Genomic DNA, 12,167 nt, shown 5'->3' with positions numbered 1-12,167 from the left:
AAAATCAAACTTAGAAATATAGCCTGGACCAAATGGCGAACAACTAAAGCCCCCCTTGAACAAGTGAGATATCATTGACTTAGAAATTATACAAAAACCTCATTTTACTAGACAAAAAAAAAAACTACTAGCAGAACCTCCAATTTAAACATTAAACACCAAAACAATCCACAAAAGTCTTGGGCAGGTATAACAGACTTCTTCATCCAGGACAATCTACTACCCTAACCTCATCAAACTACACCCATAAATCCCCAGAAACTGTTGCCACTGCCTTTAATAACCTTTTTGCTGAAACTATTCAGTCCTTAGCTAACCAACTTACTCCCACCCACACTCACTCTACCACTAACACACCCACTTCTCATCCCCCACTTTAAGGTTGCCAATGTCTTCCACTTATATCTGATCCCTTATCAAAAAACTAAAACCAGCCACCCTTTCTGCTGACCTCCTTCCTGCGGAATACTTACAAAAGCTGCTGACGCAATAGCATTCCCCATCTTTTTCCTAATCAATAGAATGCTAACTGATGGAACTATCCCCTCAATCTGGAAAATATGCCATGTTACCCCACTCCACAAAGAACTGTCCAACTACAGACCCATTGCCATTCTCTCACCACTAGCCAAATTAATGGAGAAGTGCGTTCATAAGCAGCTTATGGACTAACTCATTCAGGATGGTCTGCTTGCCAACTTTGAGCATGGCTTTACTTCATATCACAGCTCCACCTCCACCTCCTTTCCTTTACAAATATCTTATTCCAAAATAGAACAACAGCAAGCTATCTTCAGCCCTATTTCTAGACCAGTCGAAGGCCTTTGATATGGTCAACCACAAATTACTCATCCATTCCCTAAAATCCATCTCCCTAGATAACCATGCTATTCAGTGGTTCCTATCCTATTTGAATGGCAGACAACAGACTGTATTATGGCAGAGCAAACTGTCCACCCTGCTACCTCTCACCCTTGGTGTCCCTCAGGGCTCTATGCTAGGTCCTCTACTCTTTTCTGTCTTCATCAACAATCTTCATGCTGCCATCCCTGATGCAACCTCAATTCAATACCCTGATCTGCACTGCCTCCTCCCCTTTAGACCTGCAAACCTTAACACAAAACACATTTAACACAGTTGAAAGTTGGCTCTCTAATCACTATCTGTTGTTAAATCCCAACAAAACTAAACTGCTCCTCTTTACCCCCACCAGTAGATCCACCCCATTTTCCTTCTCCATAACATCCAACAACAGTACCTCTATCTCTCCAGATGACCATACTAAGCTTTTATGAGTAATAGTGGACAGTAATCTCAAATTTGATCTGCATATCAATAAAACTATGTTGTTGTGTCTTTCGGCTTTTCCCGGTTAGGGGTTGCCACAGCGGAACTCCGGTCCACTAATGATTGGCAGTAGATTTTTACATGCCGAGTTGCCAGCTCTGATGCACAGCCTTCAACGAAGGTACGCCCATTCACGCATGTCTCCACACAGAAGACGCTTTAGCTGAGAATCGAACAGGACAACGTCTTACTGTGAGGCAACAACGCTACTGCAGCACCACCACCACAGTCATATCAATAAAACTATAAAAAACATTAATTAGAAGCAAACCTTTTGTAACTCCATTAGCTAGGACTGCAATCTCCCACTCACACCTACTCTCTACCCTTCTGTATGCCTCCCCCATACTCTCCAATTTGAGCAAAACTGAACTTAGTAAGCTCTCTCACTGTTACAACCATATTGCCAAATTTGCCATAGGCTCAACATATAGGACACATCACTGTCAAAACCTTAGTCTTCTCGGGTGGCTAGAACTGCCTAGCCTACTTCTGTTCAGTCAGCTTATAGTAGCACACAAAATTCTGTACCACCCTGAAAATACTCTGGCACTCAAAAATATAATAAAGCCATACAGTAATTCAAGGCAACTGCAATCATCCAACAAACTGTGGTCCAAACCCACAAAGCTATTAACTCAGCCGGCAACTCCCTATTTGCCGTTGTTGGTAAAACTTGGAATTCACTTCCATCTAACCTTACCCTCAAACCTTCTTTAAGCCTCTCCAAAAACGGCCTCAAACGGTATTTTAAAGAGCTCTGGCTTTGTCCCTGTACTAGCCCTGATTAATTACTACTTATTCAATGCCTTATTTAAATTAATATTGTGCGCATCTCTTGCTCATAATAGCTTGCTGCAACCTGTTGTTTTAGTATACTATTACACACTGTGTATATTGTGAGTACCTACTAGAGGGCTTTGTAAATATGTTTGACTCATATCTGTTATGTTCTGTCTGTGTTATTTGGAGCTTTTCTCCCCAGGCCTCCGCTGAAAATGGACATATATCCAGTCGGACTATCTCAGTCAGCAACTAATAAATAAATAAATAAATAACATCTGTGTAGCAATAGTGTAGAGCCTACATGGATGTTACTGTGTCCGTGTATGTGGATCCCACTCGGTAGCATGCCATGCATATTAATGAAGGCGCATTACTGAGGAGAGCTGGGGAAGGCGGTATTGAATCAGTGTAGGGAGTGTGCTACTAACTGTGTCTGCAGGTGAGTAACACACCCCCTGCACTGTTCAAGTGCCTGATAGCAATAAATTCAGTCTTATAATTTTATTTATTTATTTTTTAAAAGTTTGCACAGTGCGGTGCACAGTGATTGACATGTGCCAGACATCTAAAAATAGAAACCAGATGCATTTAATTTATGATTCAAAGGTCAAGTTTAAGCATAGCTGAACAGGTTTTTGTGCCGCGGTGCAGTGCTTAGCAGTGCTCAAACATAGCCGAGCGGTATATGTAAAAGTATAGCAGCATTCTACATATCCACATACCCAAATGGATAGAATTACAGCCTCCTGTGCAGTAGGTGCAGAGTTTGAATACTTGGAAGGGAAATTAAGCAATTATTTTCACAAGATAAATGATGCCAATTATTTTTAAATCATGATCTGCTGAGCTCAGCTAAGCTCTGCTAGGCCTTACTAAGCCTTGCTAAGCCATGATAAGCACTGCTAATACAATCTCTGTTTAAGGAAAGCTTGGTTGCACTTAGCTGGTTTGTGCACTGCTAAGCATTACTAAGCATTGGCAGTTTAAGCTCTGCTCAGCTTAGCTAAACTGGTTGGTGCGGTGCCAAGCGACATGTCACATTTTTAAAAATGGCCCAATGGTGTGTAAGGGTTGGAAAACAGGCTATATTAAGTACAACAGGTGGGAATACAGCATAACCAGTTGGAGTTTGAACTGTGCAAGAACTATGGAAGGTGTTTGATAGGGTGCACGCTTCTGGATGCAGCTGTGAGGCATTCTGGAGTCCAGGGTCATGGTTGAACTTTTAGTGAAAGACCATGAATACCGGCTGCTGCAGGACCAGTTCCAGGGATCAGCGTACAAGGTGGAGGCTTGGAACCAGCTGGCATGCAATCTCAAGAGTGCTACAGGTATCCCCGCACAGGTGAGCAGGTCCGTCATCACTATGATGATCTGAGGCATTGAAAGGGGGGACTTCTGGACACCTGGGACCAGGATGCTCTGGATGGGAATGTCCCACAAGTTTGTAAGTGCTGTTAGCATTGTTTTACCAATGCCTAATCTGAATGTGTGATAGACAGGTACACATAATGGTGTGCTTCTCTTCCTGCAGCTGCAGAGGAGAGATCTCACAACCTAGAGGCCCATGAAGGGTACCTGGCAAGGTTGTGCCATGAGTGTGGTGAGTACAGATTAATTTGCAATCTATAGTCAAATACACAAGATACAGTAACTCATTCACTGCCAGGTACATACAGTACAGATTTCTGTGTTGCAGATAATGTGGATGTAGCCCTGTACTGCAATAACTGACTACTGCCAACTATAGTGCAATAAAGATTAAAGCATTAAACCTGATAATGTTAATGAAATAAAGTTTCTACAGCAATAATTGTGGAATTACAGCTGTATTGCAACACCTGCATTATATCAACTGTTGTACAATAAAGACTCAAAATATACCAATAACTGCATGAAGGTACCCCTAATAAATCAGGGTTGTGCAATATGTGTGTAAGTAGGGCTGTTGTTCATGAAACTGAGTATGACATCTGCTCTGAAATAAAAACACAAAGAATGCCACTAACTGACTTAAGGTTTAGCTAAGAAAGAGTGTTATGCTAAACTGTAGATTTAGAGCTGTACTACAAGATATGTGCATTATGACATTTGTTCTGCACTAACATCTGAAGCAATACCAGGAACACCCAAGGTATATTGTGTATATCAGGATTGTCTTGTGTTAACCATTTCATTTTAGCTATATGCATTCCTGCTCCAAGATATGGTGCTGTAGGAAAGTATGAAACTGTAATAGCTGTAGACTGCAAATATACTATCTGCAACTGTATATCAGTCAGGTAGTCAACCCAATACTCCGATATGGTTTGTACACATTACAGATATTTCCACCCACTAAGAGTTTATTGTGTACAGCTGCATTCTATGTATTAATGTACAGTTTACCTAGTATCTCCGTCATGCATGAATCTCATGCATGTGTGTTCAACTGTCACTGCAGTCTTGTATGAAACTGTACTACTATTACCAGGTCATATTTTGTTTCCAGGTGAGCTCTAGGCAAATATCAGTCAGTAATCAATACTCAGCAATGGCTCAGTATCTCAGTTTGTTAAATGTTGTGTCTGATGTGCATTTTGTCACACACAGACCAGGGTTCGAATATAGTGACAAGTACTAATACATATTACTGAATCAGTTATGTTTTGTTAACAGATGTTCCCCCAACAGGAATTACAGGTAAATATGTGCAGTAGCCCTTAATATGCATTAATAATTTGTGTGTTCAGGTGTAACAGACTGGCAGCATTGATCAGGAATGTAATAAGATGCCATAAAATAAAGGCAACCGGTGCAATAGTAATAAAAAATAACACAGCAAATAAAAGGTCAGTGCATCAGCACTACAATATCACCATAAAGTACCAGCAGTCTGGTGCTTTATGGTGATATCATAGTGCAGATGCACTGAGTTTTTGGTTTTATACAGCACTTTCCTTTTGTGTGGTTATTAGCAAATAAAAGGTGTAATCTTGGTATGGCTGTATGCCTGGTGTGTCTCTGAATGTTTGCCGATGGTCTAACCCCATGCCTGCCAAGGATGGCATGATAGATGTTTACTCTCTGTACTGTACCTGATACATGTCTCTCAAGTGTCACGCTGTCACGGATTGTAATCACTGTTGCTCAATCCCTCTGTCACAGATCTATTATCGACATGATTATGTCAGTTGCATAGTTATACTACATCAGTCCATAGTACACCTTGGTAGTTATATAGGTCCACCAGACATGTAATACTCCTCTGTAGTTGTGTACCTGTAGGTGTTACTGCTTGGCCCATACTGTCCCATGCGGATAGCTTTAAGAGGTATGTACATGCTACAGCAGCTTTAAGATACTGTTTTACATAAAGGAAGGACAGACCTGTAGAGTATGTAACAGTACTGTTGCAAACTATATAGCCTGCACTGGTATTAATGGACTGTATTTCTCTTTCCCCCTACCCATTATCTTCATCATAATTTATTATTGTTATACATTGGTTATGGTTTACAATTAACATATGCTGCTCTTGTGTTTTATTATTGTTATGTATTACAGTGGTTGCATACTAACATATCTTGTTGAATTGCCTCTGTTGTTGGCCCTGTGTCTTAACTATTACTGGCATGCTGTTACTGTACTGTTATCTTACTTATTGTTCTGTTCCATGCATTATGCATTGTTATGTTACAGGGTTATTTATAATGTTCTGGCATGCCGTTATAACTAACTGAATGTTCATTGCTAACCTATACACATTGAAATACCTCAAGCGCCACAGCTTGACTGGGTAGGCTGGTTCCTGTCAATCCACCTATGCTACCTCAGCTGGTTGTGGCACCAGGTCTCAGCACATCTGAGACCCAAGCTGGTGGTGCCCCCTATGCTGGCCCTGCAACACCTACTGGTGTAACTGCCTCAGGGGATGGGGACCCCCTGGGAGCAGGGGTTAGAGGGTGGTTGTCACCCAGGATCAGCTACCAGTGATAGAGTGCAGGATAGTTCATCATGGGTATGAGCAATGTCTGTACTGGATTGAGGGCAGACTCACCAACCTGGAGGGGCCTGTTGGCCCTGGCACTCAGCCTCCAGCACAGCCACCTTTGGGGCAGTGAAGAAGCAGTGTTGACTGCCCATGGATGAGGAGCTCAATCACACTGCTGCCATCTGGGGGCACATGCACCTCTGATTCCTCAACACCCAACCCGCTCAAGATGTTTATCCCCCTTGTGTCACACACTGCCCCTGTATGCTGTCTTGTCTGTCCACAAGTGCAGCCTCTCCTACCCAACCTGCCTCCCTACACATACCTATATCCCTTCTCCAACATTCCACTCTCTCCTTTAAAAAAAGTGCTCCTGTCCCACAAAGAAATATCGCCGATATATATCTCTACAATTCGCACGTGTCCACTGGACAAAGCTAATTATTACATTAATTAATGAATGAACACATTTATGTTGCCCTCAGCCCTGTCTCTGGGGTGCGTGAGGCTCCAAATTCCAAATTCTGTAAAACCTGCACAGCTGTTGCTGTAGAAGAAATGGAAAGCTATGGTCCTTTCAGTATGTTTTCCCCCTGCTTACCCCATTTCACCACTTTCCTGTCACCCCTTTTTCTTTTCTTTTTTTATTTTTAGTGCAGGTTTAAGCAGAGCTAAGCAATGTGCTGTGATGCGGCACACCACGCAAACCCACTTAAAACTGCCTTAATCATCTTATTTATTTCTCACAGTGTTAGGGACATCTACAAAATAATCTTCCCCTGCCACATCTCGAACCCGGACTCCTGTCAGCTACAGCATAGTGTATTAGCCCACTAGGCCATTCAGCTCTGAATTAAAGCAGGTGTTTCCACCAACATATACTGATTGCCACTGACACACTGCAAGTACATATAATGGGAAAAATGGAAGTGTACTTGCAGACACTTCACCAGTACACAGCCAAATAAATAATGGATATACATGGGGCCTGGGATATCAGGTATATCTGTCAACTGTACAGACTGTTGCAGAATGTCATCAGTTCTGCCCCTACTTTTGGTATGGTTTTCACAAAAACATATGTGTCTGGTAAAGTACTGGCAAGCCATGAAAGATTGAGGTTAGAAAATCATGATAGACATTTGAGTGCCACAATTCATACCCTTTGCAAAACACATGCTAATGCAAATCCTGTGTCACAGACTGTATTCATGCACATATACCTTGCAAATACACCTGCTGCCACATTGACTCAGTAGTTCAGTTTGTTAAATGCCTTGCATGCAGTACATTTTGCCATCCACAGTCCTGGGTTCAAATCCAGTGTGTTGCAGTGTGTTGTACTTCACTTACATTCTTGTGAATACAGCAAATAATGACTGAAGTCATGCGTTGCCACCACTGAATTAATTGCCACTCATGTTTGCAAGTCAAAGACCTGTAGGTAGGGACACACTGCACATGTTCGTAGAGCCTACCTATATGTCACCTACTACTCTCTGATTGACACTGTTACATAACAGATGAACCTTAAACACATGCCTCAACTGGACTGTTATGGGTACCCTCACCCTGGCTCTGCTGTAAAGACAGAGCTGACACTGCTCCCTCAATGACATGTACACCTTGCTGTCTTCCAAAGTATTCACACTCCTGCAGCCTGCAACATATGCAGCTGTATTTTAAGCTACCTGCTACAGACCTACCATATCTCACAACCCCCTAGAACAAGGGATCCAGACAACACTCATACATAAAGGGGGGCAAAGGTCTACCAACAGGAACATGTTTCACAGTTTGCTCCTACAAAAATAGTGAGATGATAGGCTAGCAGCTACTGCAGCAGCATGCTTATTCTGATGGGTATGACATCTGACACTCATATGTCTCTTCCTCCTTACTGACTTCAGCCCAGAATGTTTAACACTGAAATGCCAGATAATCACAGTGTCATTTGGCAATGGCCAAATGTAGCATGCAAAACTGTGGACATACCTCATAAATTTTAACAGTAGACAGTAATTGTACCTATTCTCTGCGATGCTGTACTCTCCACACCTCACTAATGTCCATCTCAAGGACTAAGAAAGGGGCCAAGGCCTACATGAAGGCCTTAAATATTGCACCATGGTGCCATGTCATTAGCTAATGAAAGTACAACCCAGCTCTGTTGGATGCAGTTAGCAAGTCTGAGCCACAGATTGGTGCATAGGCAGTTACCTGTTAATGAGCATGATCTACAAAAGTCAAGCAACTGCCTATGGGGAAACAGCTCTGTAAGTTGCTTTGCCAAGGCAGAGTATAAGTTAGCAAGCTGTTTTCAAGAAGATTTGTTCACATACGGATTAGGTCACTCTACCAGATATGTCATACGTGTTCCCATATTATGGGATGCAGATGGGAGGATGCAGTTATGGGGAATGGGGATTACAACAGTAGGCATGTAGTACATCTCTGGGAGTGACATGTTGGTGATACTCTGCTGTCCAACAGCTACAGGCATGCCTTTCAGTTGTGCCAGCTGTAAATGAAATCACAGCTCTGGCCCTCTCACACCCTCTGGTCGGCTCCTGTACGAAAGCTACTTGATTGTGAGTTACACATATTGTCAGTATGTAAGGATGCACACAGCTGTCATATCACATGATGTACTGTCATTCAGCTCCTCTTAGTCTGTGAATGTCACACAGGATTAGTTCAGACACTGTAAAGGTATCCCTAACTGTCCCTGATGTACTCTGGCTATTCACTGTTTTGTCGACATTTGTATCTCACTGCTTGACAGCTATGGCTAGCATACCTGGCAACTCCCTATGGCAGGAATTCTGGTCATAGCCATTATTAGTGGGGGGACACAGGCCCAACCTCAGAGACAGTGTACATACTGGTCATACAAAACAAGAGTATGAACAGAGTAACAGATATTATTCTAGGATAAGTTTTTTCTTGGGGTTCTGGTGTGTGACAGCCAGATTCTCTGTATGCTGACAACAACCAGCAGTTATTGGCTAACCATTTGCTACACACCCACATGTTTGTGCCAATACGACTACATATATCAGGCACACGTACACATGCTGCAAACATCTGTGTGCTGGACAGGTGTGATGCCTACAAGGAAGATATACTACAGGAGGTTTGCATTGCTGTCTATCATTGTGACACACTGGTGGCACTGGACAGTCTCCATATACATGTAATAACACACACCTTTGTGTCTGACAGTGGCTGTATGACATAGTAGTGGGACTATGCCCATAGGGGATACACCACAGTAGATGGCATTGATGGATGTGATGACATACAGCACACTGTGTCACAGCACACAGGGATATACATGTATTGCTGTTATGTAGGTGATAGCCACATACATAGTGTGTTGATAGACTATGGGGTATGACGTGGGAGGTAGCAGTGGCTAGTGGAGGACATTTTGGTTGTGCAGGGTCTGTACATAGTGGATATGTACGTATCTGGTCCTGTGATGTGTTCCCCTCCTGATCTCTTTCAGGATGGATGTATTGAAGGAGGCACCCACCATTTTCAGATGCTGAAAACAATGTTATCTTAGATGGCCTGAGACTGCATCATAACATTCTGATGTCCAGGAGTTGCTAACTTTGTGAGCAACATGCAGCACTGTGGGCTGACCTTGTCACATTAGTTAACCAAATAGGGCTACAGGACAGAACCTACGAGCAGGTCTGACTCCGGGCAACAGATATGGCCAGTGCTGCTCAGCAGGGACCATGCTGCCACTGCTGGAGGACCTGCAGCAGAATGACCACTCTCAGCCACAGAGGACTTCTTGGTAAACCTGAGTCCATCTACTGGCTCCCAACCATCCATCATCCCATACATCATGGAGGTGGGTGCCACAGCATCCACATCAGAGAAGCATCCAAGTAGACTTCCTGTGTTGTTCATCACTGTAATAGTGTATCCGTCATTGTGCCAGCCTCTGCATACCAGTACATGGGTGTCAGGTCTATCTGCTTTGGGGGGTGGGTTTGGGTTTAATGCACAGTTGTGCACACATACTCAGAATTTCAGCAATGTAGGCAGTTTCATGTTAGCTTCTGTACATGTTGGTATACACACATATTACCCTGTAACAATGCCACATTTGGTATTGCTGACAATACTTCTCCCTCACATTTCCGTAGGTACATCAGGTGTGACCGGAGTCCAAGGTCCTGTACCTGGTAAGTGTGATACTGTTATTTTACAGATCATATATACCCTAAGAATGTTAAGGGCTGCCATTTTGACCTAGGCACAACTGTTTTGTTTAGCCAGAGGACAATACTTGTATGTTCTATTTTAGAGGGGTTAAATGAAGTGCATTGAATGGGTATTCACAGTTGTGTATTTGCAGGAGCAGTAACACATTTGCACTTATTGCTGAGAAGGTCTATGCAGTCTGCTGTACAGAAGGCAATCACTCACTGATGCTTGTTCATACACAGTGTGGAGATGGTACATACCAATATGCTCAAGACAGGTGCACTGTGTTTTAGGTGTAGGTCTATCAGATACACTGACATATTGCTTATCTCACAGGCGTATAGTACTGGCAACATTAACCGGATGTAGCTGCAGTGCATGTTATAAGGCCTGTCTTTTCTGTGTACATTGTAGTCTGTTTGTGTGTTGTGCATGGGGTCAGAAGTAAGATGTGGTATGTGTAATGCAGTTGCAGCTACTCAGCTGTGTGTGTGGATTACCATACATAATAGTGCAGGTAGTAATGTACTTATTTTGTCTTTCTCCTCAGAGGTGACCGTGGGGGTTGGAATCCGTCTGCCTCAAAACCTGACGTCAGTGTCTCATTGGACTCTGATGATGATGGTGGCCATACTGAAGTACAGGTGGGGTTGTTGGGGGCTGAATCTGTCCCATGGCTTGACAGACCACTTCTTCCCTCCATTGTCCAGCACACAGTCAGTATGGCCACACATACCCAGCCCCTGAAGCCACAGATGTCAGACAGCAAGAGTGTGGTGACACTGAACAGGAGAGTGTGGCAACTATGGCATCAGTGAGTGTAGACACTGGCCATAGCCAGAGAGCTTGGTGAGGTCGCACACAGGCAGACTGACAGAGGTGCTCAAAGGAGGACTGCTGCCCATCCACGACCTGTCACAGATATCACATCACAGGTCACTCACCACATGTTTTGGTCTGTCATGGAGGCACAGGCATGTTCTGAACACAACACCAGATGGATGCTTGGGATTATTGAAGCAGCATAGTCTGACATCCGTAACTCCCTCCACCACATTGATGAAGCCATGGATCGTTTCACTGATGTAGTGGACAGACAGTGGGGTGAGACATTGTCAGTCCTTGACCGCACATTGTCTGTGCTGGAACATCTGGTTGGAGTGGGGCATTGGACATGTGGACATAGGTCAGCAACACCATCTGCTGAGAGTCCACGTGGCCATGCTCAGTCACTCTCCTGTAGTGCCAGTACCTCCAGCACTACAGACGGGAGTGTGCTGTCCACACCACAATGTGGTTGGTCATGGGCATGTGGCCCTGGGTGGTCCCATGGGGGACAAGGGCCCAGCAGACACCAGTTACCATCAGCTACTAGCACTGCATCTGACCCAGGGCATGGTGGTGCCAGTGCCACTCCTGGCAGTGCCAGTTGCTGTGTTCATGGAACTGTCCACTCTGCCATGTGTGGTCCACAGGTGTCCAACATACACACGTGTAGGGCAAGCAATGGGCCTGACTGTGTACAGGCACACACTCAAACATCACTGTCACATGCAGGTCACCAGCAGACACACACAGCACCTCTCCATGTCCCAGTTAGCCAGCAGCCCTTCCTGACTCACACACATAATGTCAACTGTGTTGCACAGCTCAGGTCTCTGGCACCCCCACACCACACCCTGTGCATGTGATGATACCTTTACCACATCCATGCCATTGATGCAGGGACATGTACATTTGTGTCTGATGCACAGAGTGACTATAATACATTACATGTAGCTTTGTAATGCGGTAGTGTTATGTCATAACAGGTGCTGTATGCTAGCATGTGTCA

At 43.8% G+C, this 12,167-nt stretch overlaps 1 protein-coding gene across 2 annotated transcripts in view; it reads left to right on the top strand.

Moving 5' to 3' along the window:
- LOC122815449 (zinc finger protein 252-like) overlaps positions 1–12,167 on the top strand; it is a 304,744-nt gene that overhangs the window by 208,364 nt on the left and 84,213 nt on the right. The gene's annotated exons all lie outside the window — the stretch shown is intronic.

This window comes from Protopterus annectens, chromosome 11.part0, assembly GCF_019279795.1.
Source record: "Protopterus annectens isolate FY-2018-M chromosome 11.part0, PAN1.0, whole genome shotgun sequence".
In the NCBI taxonomy this organism is placed as follows: domain Eukaryota; kingdom Metazoa; phylum Chordata; order Ceratodontiformes; family Protopteridae; genus Protopterus; species Protopterus annectens.
Note: the sequence above shows the minus strand (reverse complement) of the source record. Positions and strands in the feature narration are given on the sequence as shown.